This window comes from Vulpes lagopus, chromosome 3 (genome assembly GCF_018345385.1).
Source record: "Vulpes lagopus strain Blue_001 chromosome 3, ASM1834538v1, whole genome shotgun sequence".
Taxonomy (NCBI): domain Eukaryota; kingdom Metazoa; phylum Chordata; class Mammalia; order Carnivora; family Canidae; genus Vulpes; species Vulpes lagopus.
Genome location: NC_054826.1, coordinates 16,441,447 through 16,455,650, shown reverse-complemented (window position 1 = coordinate 16,455,650; position 14,204 = coordinate 16,441,447). Strand labels below are relative to the sequence as shown.

The following is a 14,204-nucleotide window of genomic DNA, read 5'->3' as shown; positions in this document are numbered from 1 at the left end:
AGGCATATCTATTAATGAAATTTTCTGAGGTTTCTCCATGCTCTATCCAGTTAGGGAGAGAGGATTTTTCCCCCCAAAATCCTCATTTGCAGAGAAGGAAATGGAGACCACCAATCACGTAAAGATTTTTGCTTTTTCAACCCAACTGGGTATGAGCAATGTTGAATATTCAACATAATTTTTAAGGCTCCTAAGTCCCAGTACCATCTTCAAAGCACAGAAGGCATTCCTCTTGAGGCTAGCCATTTGCTCCCAACACAGACCTGATGTGTCTTCACAAGGTAGGTCAAGTAGAAAAAGAAGGATAGGATGACCTCATTCTTGCCCTGTGGCCAACATTTTCGTTTCTCCAGGTTCTTCGTCCTCGCCTCACCCTTCATCGCTATCAGGGGCAGATTCATCAAGACAATGCTGTTGCTGGGTAGCTCTAGTGCACTGTCCCCCAGGAGGGTCTCCTGGAGGTCCTACTATGTTCTGGGCCCTTTTTTAGAGCTGGTCTTCAGTCGTCATGTCAACCCTGAAAGCCAGAGGTGTTTCTACTTTACACAGAAGGAAACTGAAGCTTATTGAGGTACAGTGAGTATTCCATGATCCAGCTGAAAAAAGGTGACAAAGGCACCTCAGTAGTCTTATCCTTTGATCCTAAGGCACCAACCATTCTGCTTCACTGTAGAGAATAACGGTTCATTTCATGACTGTGGAGCCTGGGCCTCATGGAGCTTCCCATTCTGTTAGAGAAGAAGAGCCTTAAACTGGAAAACCTCTCATGGGAAGAAACCTGGTCTAGGTGTCTATGGCAGGCTGAGTCATGGTCACCCAGGGAGGTCCATGTCCAATCCCTGCAGCCTACAAATATGTCACCTGACATGGTAGAAGGAACCTTGTTAACGATCTTGAGATGAGGAAATTATGCTGGATTGTCTGGGTAGACCCAGTGTAATCACAAGTGTCCTTCCAAGAGGGAGGCAAGATTAGAGTGAGCAGGAGGAGATGTGACAACAGAAGTAAGAGGTTGAACAGATGCAGAAAGGGGCCACCAGCCAGGGAATGTGGATGGTATCTAGAAACTGAAAAAAGCAAGAACATAGGTTCTGTCTAGCAGCCCCTAGAAGGAATGTAGCCCAGTTAGCACCTTGATTTTAGACTTTTCACCTCTAGAACTGTAAGAGAATACATTTGTATTGTTTTATGCCAATAAGTTCATGGTAGGTCGTTGCAGCAGCAAGAGGAAAATAATATAGCTTATTAACAAAGAGAAAACAGGGCAGCCCCAGTGGCTCAACGGTTTAGTGCTGCCTTCAGCCCAGGGCCTGATCCTGGAGACCCAGGATTGAGCCCCACGTCAGGCTCCCTGCATGGAGTCTGCTTCTCCCTCTGCCTATGTCTCCGCCTCTCTCTCTCTCTCTCTCTCTCTCTCTCTCTCTCCTCTCTGTGTTTCTCATAAATAAATGAATAAAATCTTAAAAAAAAAAAAAGACAAAGAGAAAACAACCACCCAAGGATTGGGTTGATTGACTGCTATCCCCATTCATTGGAGCCAGTAATTGCTCCCCTTGCCCTTTCTTTTCTGCATAACACTCAGATGGGCGGGGGGACCTCTTGCATCCAAAGAATCATAAAGTTCTCAATTTTTAAAAAAGTCATTGAATTTTTTGTTTTGTATATGTTTGCTTGTAATATATATATATTATACATATATATACATACATATACATATATGTATACAAATATATACACACCGAATCAACTGCAGTGCTGAAAGACCTAGGAGGTGGTATAAAATTAAGAATTTGGTTTCTGTGATTTCATAAAGGAAAATGGGGTCTTCCACAATATCATGTATCTCACATGTCCAGGCTGGGAGGAGCTTACAGTAATAGGTAACTGACAAGCAAGGGTCATAGAGGTAGAATATCAAAATTCCATAAATATTGTGAGCGCCTGATTCAAGGAAATTATATTCTACCTAGAGTAAAATGACCTTTTAGCTATACTGGTTCTTGACCTAGAGAAGGTTCTTCTCAAGGGACATTTAGAAATGTGTGAGGGCATTTCTGGTTACCATAACAACAGGGATGGGAGGGTGGGAGATGGAGACTGGGAGTGGAGAAAGTCCAGGGGTGGGGACAGAACCAACATTTAGTGTCAGGAATCCCGGATGCCTGATGCCTGTAGTTCTCAGGGCGGTCTCTGATAAATTGTCTCACCGAAAATGACAATAGCATGTCTACAGAGAGACACTGAAAGGGGAAGGGGATAGTACTCCAACAGGTGCTAACACTGGCCATTTGGAATTCATCAAGTTAAAGATGATGCCATTGAATTGAATGTTGGTTTTGCTGTCACCCTGCCTTCAGACACTGGACAGGAAAGACACTGAGAGTCATCTGGCCTTTCTCTCTTTATCTCTCCTGTGGTTGCATTACTGTGCAGTCACGAAGGCTGGACTGGACTCCTTTACCCACTTGGCCATGATCACTACCACCATCATCAACCACCTGGTGAGGGAGTATCTTCTGCAGGCAGAGACTATTCTGCCTTTGAAATCACAAGCAGTTTGGGAGGCTGGAACTACATGAAAATCTAAAGCAGAAGTGTGGTTAAGACCAAAGATTCTAGAATCACATCATTTTAGTTGGAATTCCAACTTCACCGTTTGTTAATTTTGTGACCTTGGGAAAGTTATTTGACCTAGTTTTCTCATTTGTAGAATGGGAGTAATGATAATCATTATCTTACAGAGTTTTAATAAAGATTAGAAAGAGATGATGTATATAGAGAGCTCAGCAGATAACAAGCACTCACTAAATGTTGGCTATCATTATAAAGGAGGCAAATTTGGGATCCCTGGGTGGCTCAGCCGTTCAGCACCTTGGCCCAAGGCAATCCTGGAGTCCCCGGATCGAGTCCCGGGATGGTGTCCCACGTCGGGCTCCCTGCGTGGGGCCTGCTTCTCCCTCTGCCTGTGTCTCTGCCTCTCTCTCTCTCTCTCTATCATGAATAAATAAGTTAAAAAAAATTTTTGGTTTAAAAAAATAAAATAAAATAAAGGAGGCAAGTTTGGCTGACAGGTTAAGAGTATTTTTGCTGGACCCACACTGTTGAATTAACAATGTTGGTTCCAGGGGGCACCTGGGTGGCTCAGTTGGTTAAGTGTCTGACTTTTGATTTCGGCTCAGGTCATGATCTCAGGGTCATGAGATTGAGCCCTACATAGGGCTCAGCAGGGATCTACTTGAGGATCCTCTCTTCCTCTGCCCCTCCCCCCCAAACAAACAAACACATTAGTCCTACAGCTTGTGGCCTTGGGAAACCTACTTAAACTCGCCACACCTCATTTTCCTCATCAGTAAAATGGAGAATAATAGCCTCTTTTTCAGAGGGCCTATATGACTTGATTTTAACCATGTAAATCTCCTAGAACAATGCCTGGCACCCAGTAAGCTCTCCATAAATCTTTGCTATTATTTTAATGGAATAAGGCAGGCAAGCAATGATAGGAAGGAAATAGGAATCTAGGTTTTAAAGGACAATTAGTGAGTGCCTTATATAAAATGATGAAAGGGGCAAGAGAACCAATTTTTTTGAATGCTTAATGAGTGCCTGGAACTTAACATCAAAGGAGTTGTTTTGAGCGTTGAATAAAATAAAACACTGCCATGCCCATGGTGGGGGGTAGGTGGGGGCTTGATTTCTTATCCCAATTTTGCAGCCAAGGCTTAGAGAGTTTTACCCAGGATCTCATGATGGGCAATGGACCTTGGTTCTGTTTGCCTCTCAGTCTCTGTTGTTTCCCTCCTCCCTGCTGTGTCCAGCTACAAGAAGGAAAGTGATGCAGGTGTGTGTGTGTGTGTGTGTGTGTGTGTGTGTGTGTGGCTACAGTTAGGATTGTTACCTGGTTCCCAGGTTAATGCTTTCAAGTTCAAGATACTGAGGTGCCGGCCTCGTGATGACCACCAGATGTCAGTGCTAACAAGGAATTTCTCCCCTTCGTTCTGGGTCCGGAGCTAAGGGCTAGAGTAGACTTAATTCTTCATTTGGCAAGAAGCACCATCAGATATGTCTCTAACAGAAATTTAACCTGGTTGTGGAATCCATCTTTAAGTTCATCCACGTGTTGAGTGATTTTGGAGAACTGGGTCAGAGGAACATATATTAGCAGAGCCCACAGAACCGAATTTGGAAAACGGGTGGTGGTAGGACACTTGGATCTTTAAGATAAAAGTCCAAATCATCACTTCCTAAGGAAAAATTTATATTTGGAAAATAAAAGTTCCTTGAGAGGGGTCAGCTGTGGAAGCCAAAAGACACTTAAAACCTTGAGTTTATGAGATAAAAAGTTTCGATTGGTTATTGATTAGCCAAGTCTTAGAAATGTAGCTTTGAACTTTTAAATCACGAAATGTAATTATGTAGGATGCAAGCCTATACACACATACACGATTAAAATAAAAATTTCCTGAAACAACCCAACGAGTGAGGCACTCTGATATTTTCTATTCTCTTCTATTCTTTCACTAAAAAATGGTGGGACCCACCAAACTGATGACTCACAGTTTGAAAAGCCAGTGACCTAGGAGATTATCTCCCAGTATGTCTCAGATGAAGCCCTGGGCTTGCAATGCTCCATCAGAGTTAATTTCTGAGCTTAGAATGTTCTAAGGGAGAAAGCCACTGCTTTGGATATGGGCTCAGACTCCAACTGCAACTTTGCTTTAAGTTATGTATTTGCTGGAGTGCCTAGGGGGCTCAGTTGGTTAAGCCTCTGACTCTTGATTTTGGCTCAGATCCTGATTTCAGGGTTGTGAGTTCCAGCCCCATGACAGGCTCTGCCCTGGGCGTGGGGTCTGCTTAAGATTTTCTCTCTCTCCCTCTCCTTCTTAATCATCTCTCTGTCTCTAAAAAAAAAAAAAAAAAGTGATTTATTTGCTGAAAGCTCACCTTTCTTGTATATAAATGGATGTAATAATGGTGTCTCAGGACTGTTGTGAGGTGCCTGGTACATAACAGGTTTCCAATACACACCTTCCTCTTCTGTACTTGCAGGGTTTTACATTCTATGTGGTTAGAGAACTTTGTGGTTAAGCTAAATGAGGGTATTCTGGTGTGGAAGGGGGATTAATGCTAAGAGCAGTGATTTAGCGATAGAGATGAGTTCAGGCATAATTGCATTCAGAGGCAGAGTGAGGGAAGCCTCTTGGAGGTTTGGGGAGAGGAAGAAATGTCCACCTTACAATGATGCGTTCACTGGAATTCCTCTATCTGACCCTCTTTTAGTACTTACTATGTGGATATTATTACTCATTTAATGATTTTCGCTGCTAGGAAGTGTGCTTGACTGGTAAACGGTAGATGCCCAAAATGTTGCTGAATTATTGCACAATTATGAATGAGCATGGGACTACAGGTCAGAAATCTCATGTGGAGAATATTTTTTTAAAGATTTTATTTATTTATTTGTGAGAGACACACACACACAGAGAGGCAGAGACATAGGCAGAAGGAGAAGCAGGCTCCCTGTGGGGAGCCCGATGTGGTACTCGATCCCAGGACCCCGGGATCATGCCCTGAGCCAAAGGCAGAGGCGCCCCATCATGTGGAGAATTTTATCCACGAACCCCTGTGAGGTACTGAGGGAGGAGCTGGAAAGACTGAATTTTGAATTTTCAGGGTACCAAATACTCATCACTAGGGTGCTGTGATTTGTTTAATAATGGAGCTGCTCAGATAGGTTTTTTAAACCTTCCTCAGACTGAGGAAGAGACACAGAACCCCCCTGCATAAGAACCCATTGACATTGTTTTCTCGTGATGTGTTTCTATCTCTCCTCCCCCACTGGACTGCAAATTCCTTGAATCTGCTTGATGATGACACCTATTGTTTGGTGAGCACCTGCTCCGTGAGTGCGGGATCACCTGCCCTCGCAGCTACTACAGCAAGGTAGATGTTATAGCTCCATTTCACAGAGGACAGGGATGATGCTCAGAGAAGGTATAAAACTTCCCCAAGGTCACACAGTTAGGAAATAACAGTCCCAGGATTTAAACTTACTCCTTTTTTTTTTTTTTTATTGGAGTTCAATTTGCCAACATATAGCATAACACAAACTTAGTCCTGTAAGGACCGAGGTGTGGCGCGTATCCACAGCACTCTCAGCACCTCCCTCCTGCATGGCCTCAACATGCTTGCACTCAATATATATGGATGGACGGTTGGTCAGTTGATAGACTGAGAATTTGTGATCTGATTCTCCACAGACAAGTGGGAGCCTGAAATGCCAAGTCCAGGTTGGGACAGAGCATTCCAGAATCCTGAGCCTGGCCTGTGGGGCATTGCTTTGGAGCACAGAGAAACACCGAGATTGCATGCAATCCAGGGAGGGCAGCGGATTAAAGAGGATTAAAAGAGAAGGAAGACAATGATGATGTGGACAAATCATCCGAGCCTCCGGAACAGAGACCCAGACTTCTGCGGATTCCTGCCTGGATGGGAAGGAGCAGAGAACGAAGTTTCTGGCTCCAACGACGGGCTTGTGTTACAACCCAATCCTATTGTCCTGACTCCATTCCCCCTATAGAGCGGTTTCACAAAACTTCAGAGCTGGAAAAGACTTTGGAGATTATTTGCTGCCATCCTGTGGCAGGATCCTCTCTCTGTGTCTGTCTGTCTGTCTGTCTGTCAATCTTTTCACATAAAGCCACCCTACACACATTGTGTGAAACAAAAGTAATAATAACATCAGTACCAACAGTAGCCAAAGGTGATAGTAAAACTACGTTAGCATTGCTGAAGCACGGATGCTGGCCAATCAGAAGTGGCACAGGAGTGCACAGCGGGTCTGGCTGTCCCCGTGCACGGGTTCTCAGCCGCAGCCTACGGACCATGTGTCCTGCTGGCCATCAGCTAAGCATTGCCTAGTTAAATACCCATAAAGCCCTACAGGGCTGATGATACTCTACCAGAGGAGACGTTAGGTTTAGAGGAGTGGTATTACTGCCCCAAGGATCCCCGATACCTAAGTGGGGGTGTGTGGCCTGCACTGGCAGCTCCTGATGGCAAAGCTCACGCTCGGGCTTAGCCACTCTGGGGTGACTCGCTGTCTCATAAGCGCGTAGCTGGGGCAAGGCAGGGGCAAGGGGGCATCCGCTTGGACTGTGGGAGTTTGAGACGGGTGGGAAGGGAGCCTTTGCTGTTCTGGGATGACTCCTTGATTTCTTCCAACAGGGGCCTCTGAGAGATGGTATTGCCATCCTGGGCTCTGATTTCCATTAGGGCAGGAAACACCTGGTTAGTGGTAACCTCTTTCCAATGTCAAAGTTTTCCTTGCTTTTGCGGGGAGGGGGAGTAGATTTGGGAAACATTTCCATTATTTTTACTTCAAGGCTTCTCTCCACTAAGGGCTCTTGCCTGAGGGAAATCTCTGGACTTGACTCAGGTTCTCCCCACAGGGGCAAGGAGCCACAAGGCGGGCTCCTTTATGGTGTCCGAGCTCTCTAACTCCTCAGCTTTTTCTCCAAAGCACAGTTCCTTAGTCTTTCTCCCACAGGGTCTCATGGGGCCTCTAAAGTACAGTGAAGAGGTCCAGGGTGACCTGGCAGTGTGACCTGGGGCAAGTCCCAACCTCATGAGAAAGACAAATGGAGAAAATAGAGGATAAAATGGAAGAAAAACCGAGGCCAGACACAAAGGCCCAAAGAAGTTGTAATTTCATAAATGAATAAATCTCAGAGAGAGAAATAAGGATTTCTTAAGTAGCAGTAAAAAAAAAAAAAAATCAGTCTTTGAAGAGACCCTGGAAAAATCCATCAAATGATAAAGAACCCCAATGAGGACTTCCCTGCCCCCAGGCCTCATTTTTCTGTAATAATAATAATAATGATGATGATGATTACCTAATATTTTGATGGGAAAAATTGACATGATTTTCTTTTGCTTTTCTCAATACATTTCTGTCAATGTAGCCAAGGGTCCTCATCTGCCTCAAGAAATTAGGGAAATTACTACGGAAAGAAATTGATAGTATTCAGGTTCTGATTTTCAAAATAGGGTCTTATTTCAAGGCAATAGACTTGAGAACAGGCATTATGAAGACAGATTTTCTAAATTCCCCCATTTCCTTTCTTTGCTTATCAAGACCCAGGCCAGTGAACAAGATTGTAGGGTTTTCACTTGGGAGGTTCATTCAGAAAGAGAATTGGGTGCAGAGAGCCCATCTCTTCCATCCATAGAGTGACTGGAAAAAGAAGGGAGGCCATGAGGGCAGGTGTTCCGGAAGCTGAGGATAATCCCCTCTTCACTGCTCTGGGCTGCTCTGCACCAACAGAGGGTGTGGTTTGCATACCTGAGACCTCTCTTGTTGCCTGCATGGTTCGGGTGTCAGGCTGAGAGCCATCAGGTCTGACAGGGACCCTGCCTTAGTGGGAGTGAGTTCCAGAGTTGGGTGAAGATCGTGGAGAAGAGGGGAGGGAATGGGGAGTCCAGACAACTGCCCCAAAAGATGCCAAGCATTTAAATAGAAGGTATTTGAGTTATCCAAAGGCAACTATTTAGATGGGCAGGCACTAGGATTGTTAATCCTAGAGGACAAAGAGGAGTTAGACTTAAAATAACCATCTCCTGCCTCTCAAACCCTAAGTAGCACCTCATCACGCCTAGAATAAAACCCACAGTTCTCACTGCAGGTTGCAAGACCCTACCAGAGGGATGCTTGCCGGGTGGCTCAGTGGTTGAGCATCTGCCTTTGGCTCAGGTCATGATCCCGTGGTCCTGGGATTGAGTCCTGCATTAGGCTCCCTGAAGGGAGCCTGCTTCTCCCTCTGCCTGTGTCTCTGCCTCTCTCTCTGTGTGTCTCTCATTAATAAATAAATAAAATCTCTTAAAAAAAGATCCTACCAGAGGGCTCTCCCTCAGCCCCTCGCTGACCCCTCCTCTTTGTCCGGCCCTCCTGGCCTCCTGGCTCTTCCTGCTGCACAGCTGGCACAACACACTGGAGATCCCCAGTCCTGATCTCTTGCTCTGTCTAGGTCTTTCCTAAAACAGAGCCTCCTCAGGAAGCCTTCCCTGACCACCCTACTGAAATACTGCTCCAATCCCTCTCCAGGCCCTTTCCAACTTTTTTATTCTTCATAACAGTGATTACAACTTGACCCACTGTGTAGTCAGCTTGGGCCACCATAACGAAACACACCAAGTGAGTGGCTTAAACAGCTGAGATTTATTTTATCACAGCTCTGGAGGCTGGAAGTCCAAGCTCAGGGTGCCCGTGGGGCTGGGTTCCGGTGAGGGCTCTCTTCCTGGCTTGCAGATGGCAGCCTTCTCCCCCGTGTGTCCATGGGGCCTTTCCTCGGTATGTGTGCTCAGAGAGAGAGAGGGCCACCAATCCTGTTGAATTAAGTCCCTACCCTTATCACCTCATTTAACCTTAATGACCTCCTAAAAGCCCTATCTCCGAATACAGTCACATTGGAAATCAGGGTTTCAACACGTGACTTTGGAGGGTACACTATTTAGTCCATTACAGCGCACGTTTATTGGAACGTAACCATACAAACGGAGGGGCTTTATTTGTACTTCCCTATGTCTCTAACCCCCATTACTATGGCTGGCACTCTATCAATGTGTATTAAAAAGAGGAAAGCACTCCATGTTCTCCGGGTATTTTAGTGGTAGTGTGAACAAATTTATGACCCCGTTATAATAACACCCTAAACTAGCACCATTTATCGAGCATGTCTACCTGTCAGTGACTTGGCCTTTGTTTCTTATCTAACCTTCAACAACCCTAGAAAATAAGAATGACTATTGAGCAACTTGAAGCACAGAGAGGTTAAATGACTCACCCAAGGTCACATGGCTCATAAGCAAAGCCAGGATTAGGATAACCTGTCAACACAAAAGTCTGTTTCCTTTTGGACTCTGGACCAGCGGCTCCCAAACTTTGGTGTGCATCAGAACCACTTGGAGGGCCGTTAAGACAGATGGCAGCGTTCTACCCTCCCAGTTTCTGATTAGGTAAGTGTAGGATGAGAATTTGCCTTTCTGGTAAGTTCTGAGGGGATGCTGATACCTCTGGTCTGGGGACCACGCTGGGGGGATCACTGCTGGAGACACAGAATGCTTCAAGTTCCCTTCTGCTTCAGACTTCCCAACTATTTTTTGTCCCTGTGGCCTTTGCTTGAGTTAATCAGTAATGAGCTGCGGGTAAATGCTGTTTCCACGTGGCCTGGTCTGGAGGGGCCACGAGGAGCCCAGAGAAAGCCCTGAGCCACAGGGTGGCAGCAGCACCGCGGGTACCGTGCCTGTCCTTGCGGGGACAGCTCAGGAGCACACCCGCCCCTGGGTTCCCACAGGGCCAGGGCCCCACTGCCTCTCCACTTCCCCTTGGCAGGGAGGCAGGGAGGCGGAGGATGGAAGGGGGCCTGGCAGGAGGGGAGGTCACTGGCACACAGAGGGGCGCTTTTGTTCCCTGCGAGCCTCAGGAGGAAGCTGGGTGGTCTCGTCAGAGTGTCAGATTGTGCCCTTCACAAAACCAGCACGCAGGGCGGTGCTGCTGGGAGAGCCGGGCCTGACAAAGGCCTGGGAGGAGACTGGCAGGGCCGCCTGCCCGCACACAGGCCGGGCCCCTCCGTGAGGAGGCCGTTCCCGGGGTGACAGGCCTCCGCGCAGCCCCCTCCCAGAAGATGTCGTCTGCGGCCTCCTCCGGCCTCCTGGCCTCGGGGAAGTTCCGTCCTGCTCGCCCTGGGCCTGCAGGGCGCCAGGAAACACCCCCCCTGCCCAGCCCAGCATCCCGCACCCTCCTCCTCCTCCTTCGCTGAGCCAGTTCCCTTCTAACCATCCTACGAATCTTTCTAAGCGCCTGACCCCGCGCTGGGAGCGTTCTTACCGTCCGTCCGTTCTTACCGTCCGTTCAATTCTCCTCACACCCTCACGAACGAGGTATCATCATGCTCACCTGGGACGAGGACGTCCAAGTGTAATCTACCATTTGTCCAGCTTAGTTGACCACAGGGCCCCACCTGGACACCTCTGCCAACTTTTGGAAACTTGATGTGAACCCTGCTTTGAAGATTTTGGGTTTCCTCCAACCCCCCACATGTACGGACGAGGGCCCCGGAGGATGGGGTCAAGGTTCCACAGTTGGTTGAAAGCACGCGAGAGACTACAACTCCTTTGTCCTAAGTCTGCTTTCCACTCCGCCTGCCCAGTGAAGCTCTTGGAGAACTACCATGACCAAGAAGTCAATAGACTATGTTCTAGGGTCAACCGAGATGACCCAGGGCCCCAGGTGAGAATGCTCAGGGGCTCAGGTGGAGCCAGTGTGGATTCAGCCCAGGGCTGTGGACACGTTTGGGTGCAACCACCACTCTAGAGCTGAAGGCCTTTAGGTTTTAGCAGACATGAAGCTACCTGTGGTCTAGTTGTGTTACTTTTCTAACTCACACGTGGACTTTCTCTAGTTTGTTTTCTACTTCTTTGGCTAACAGCTCGTCATCAGCTTCCGTGAGACAAAGCATCGCAGAGGCCCTGCAGTGCCAAGGCAGTGGGATTCGGTGACACTTGTCAGGGTTGCGCTGCTGACGGAATCTGTGAGTGCTAAGTTCTCCCCAGAGCAGACCCATCATCAGCTCCTTTCATGGCTTAGCTGATCCCTGGATGGTCTTTATTTTCTCCTGCCTCGTCTGCAAGCTTCTGGCTGGCTGCCTTCAGGCCTTTTGTGATCCCCTGAACCTACAGAGTTGAAAAAGAAATTCAAAAGATGTCATCTGACACCATCTTCTGGGAGGCTCACTGCTATCTGTAACATGCGCATATGCAATGATTGGGAAAGAGTTTATGGTTTTTAGGGGCATATTTTGTCCTTCTGCAGTGTCCCTTGGGCCCTGTTTTTCATATTCTTCAGCTGTGGTTTAAAGAAGGGGCTTTTGTGGGAAGGATGCCCATCCATAGAGGCTGGAGTTCCCTGAAGAAGCTTTGAAAAATGCCTCATTCCCAACTTTACAATGACTGGAAAGTGGTGGTCTTTGAATAGCTCAATATGAAAAAAATATGGGCACTTTCCTGAAAGGAGCACCCCAAATGAAAAAAATGTGTTCACCATTGGAAAAAAATTTTCAGCCCTGTAATGGATTACAGAAAATATTTTATGTTGGGGCAGGGGGGTGGTGGTCAGGAGGAAGGAGTGAGAAAAAGTTAAAAAAAAAAAAAAAAGGAATGAGAAGAAAAGAAAAACAGATGTGAATCTTAAAATATTTCAAGGGTAGATATCTGAAATGCTGTTTAATTTATTTAAGACTGTTCTGTGAAGTCTTTTCTTTTTTCTTTTTTTGAGAGAGTGGGGGGTAGGGGGACTAAGGGCAGAGGGAAGGAATCCCAAATAGACTCCCTGCTGATCCTGGAGCCTGAAAGGGGGCTTGATTTACCATCCTGAGATGATGACCTGAGCTGATACCAAGAGTTGGACACTCGGGGCAGCCCAGGTGGCTCCGTGGTTTATCACCACCTTCGGTGCAGGGCGTGATCCTGGAGATCCGGGGTCGAGTCCCACGTGGGGCTCCCTGCATGGAGCCTGCCTGCTCCCTCTGCCTGTGTCTCTGCCTCCCTCTCTCTCTGTGTCTCTCATGAATAAATAAATAAAATCTTAAAAAAAAAAAAAAGAGTTGGACACTCAACTGACTGAGCCACCCAGGCACCCCAAGATTGATCTGTGAAATCTTCTTCTTTTTTTTAAAAAGATACTTTTTATTCATTCATGAGAGATATAGAGAGGCAGGCGGAGACATAGGCAGAGGGAGAGGGAGAAGCAGGCTCCCCTCGGGGAACCCCATGCAGGACTCCATCCCAGGACCCCAGGATCACAACCTGAGCCAAAGGCAGATGCTCAGCCACTGAGCCACGGGGTGGGGTGGGGGTGGGGGTGTCTGTGAAATCTTAAAAGTGATCGATCAGGCTCTTTAAGCGGAGCCACAAGATTTACAAGCACGTGATGAGTGCTCGCGTCCCCAGGGCAAGCACACAGCGGGCGGGAGACGTCCCGGATCTGGGCTACCTTTCCAGGCAGTGCTTTTGTCTGTAGAGGGAAGTCACAAGTCAGGACGATCATTTTTCATGAAATCACACACGCCCTCATCGACGGTATCACTGAGGGAAGCATAAAGGGTCTTGACCTCCTCAAGGTGGACGAACCCAGACTGCAACAGGGTCATTCCGTGCTCCCACTAAAACGTGGGCACCCACCCGGAGCTCAGATTTGCCTGGGTGCCCCGGGTTTCCTCGGACCCCCTCCTTGCGTGTGCAGGTTCAGGAAAACGTGACTTGCAAGCCCGGGGTCGCGCGGCGGCGGCGCGGGCCGGGGCTGGGCCGTTAGCATCGCGCCGAGCTGCTGCGCGGCGGCCGGCCGGGGCGGGTGGGGCTCGGACCGCACAGCCCGGGGGCAGGGGTCTCGGGGGCCGGGGCGGCGCAGGATGACGGCGGGAAAGGCACGAGGGGTGGGGGCCGGGCGCCCTCCCACTGACCCCTCGGCTCTGCACGCCCCGCGCCTCCTCCCCGCGGGGCCGTCGGGTCGCGCCCCGGGCCCGCCGAACGCTCGGGCGCCCCCTGGCGGCGGGCGCGGGTGTCGCGCCCCGCGCTCCCTCCTCCCGGCGGCTCCCGTCCGCCCGCCTCGCTCCCGGCCGTCGGCTCATTCATTCGCCCCCCCCCCCCCCCCCGGCCTGGCCCCCGCGAGCGGACCGCACAGAGCTGCGCATTGTCGCCCGCGGCCGGGACCACCCGCGCGCGAGCGGAGGCCGCATGATTGACAGCAGCCCCGGGTCGGGGGCCCCGCGGCCCGGAAGGAGCGCCCCGCCCCCGCCCGTCCGGCGGGAGGGCTCCACCGAGCTCCCTTCAGACCCGCACAATTAGCGGCAGAATCTCCGTTTTCGACACGGTGTGCGTGAATCAAGGCTTGCAGAAAAAGCATTTTATTTGGAGCCTGAAACTATTTAACTCGGGGCAAGGGGATCCCGCTGGGGGGAGCCTGTGCTGCTGAAGGGATGACCCGGAGGCCGGCGGCGCGCAGGCCCCCAGCTCCTCAAAGCGCAGGAGCGAACGATTTTGTGCAATTTGGTTAGAAACGTATTTACTTAAAAGAGACGTTTTTAAAAAGTCTGGAAAATCTTAAGTTTGTGAGCAGCTCTGTTCCCTTCGCCATCATCTTCTGCGCCGCACCC

The 14,204-nt window shown here is 48.7% G+C and overlaps 1 long non-coding RNA gene across 1 annotated transcript; it reads left to right on the top strand.

Annotated features, from left to right (window-relative positions):
* The first annotated feature begins 9,924 nt into the window (after positions 1-9,924).
* On the top strand, positions 9,925-11,771 carry LOC121486765. The gene is made up of 2 exons (XR_005986737.1): positions 9,925-10,011; positions 10,853-11,771. It is a non-coding gene; the product is annotated as an uncharacterized LOC121486765 (long non-coding RNA).
* Positions 11,772-14,204: the final 2,433 nt, after the last annotated feature.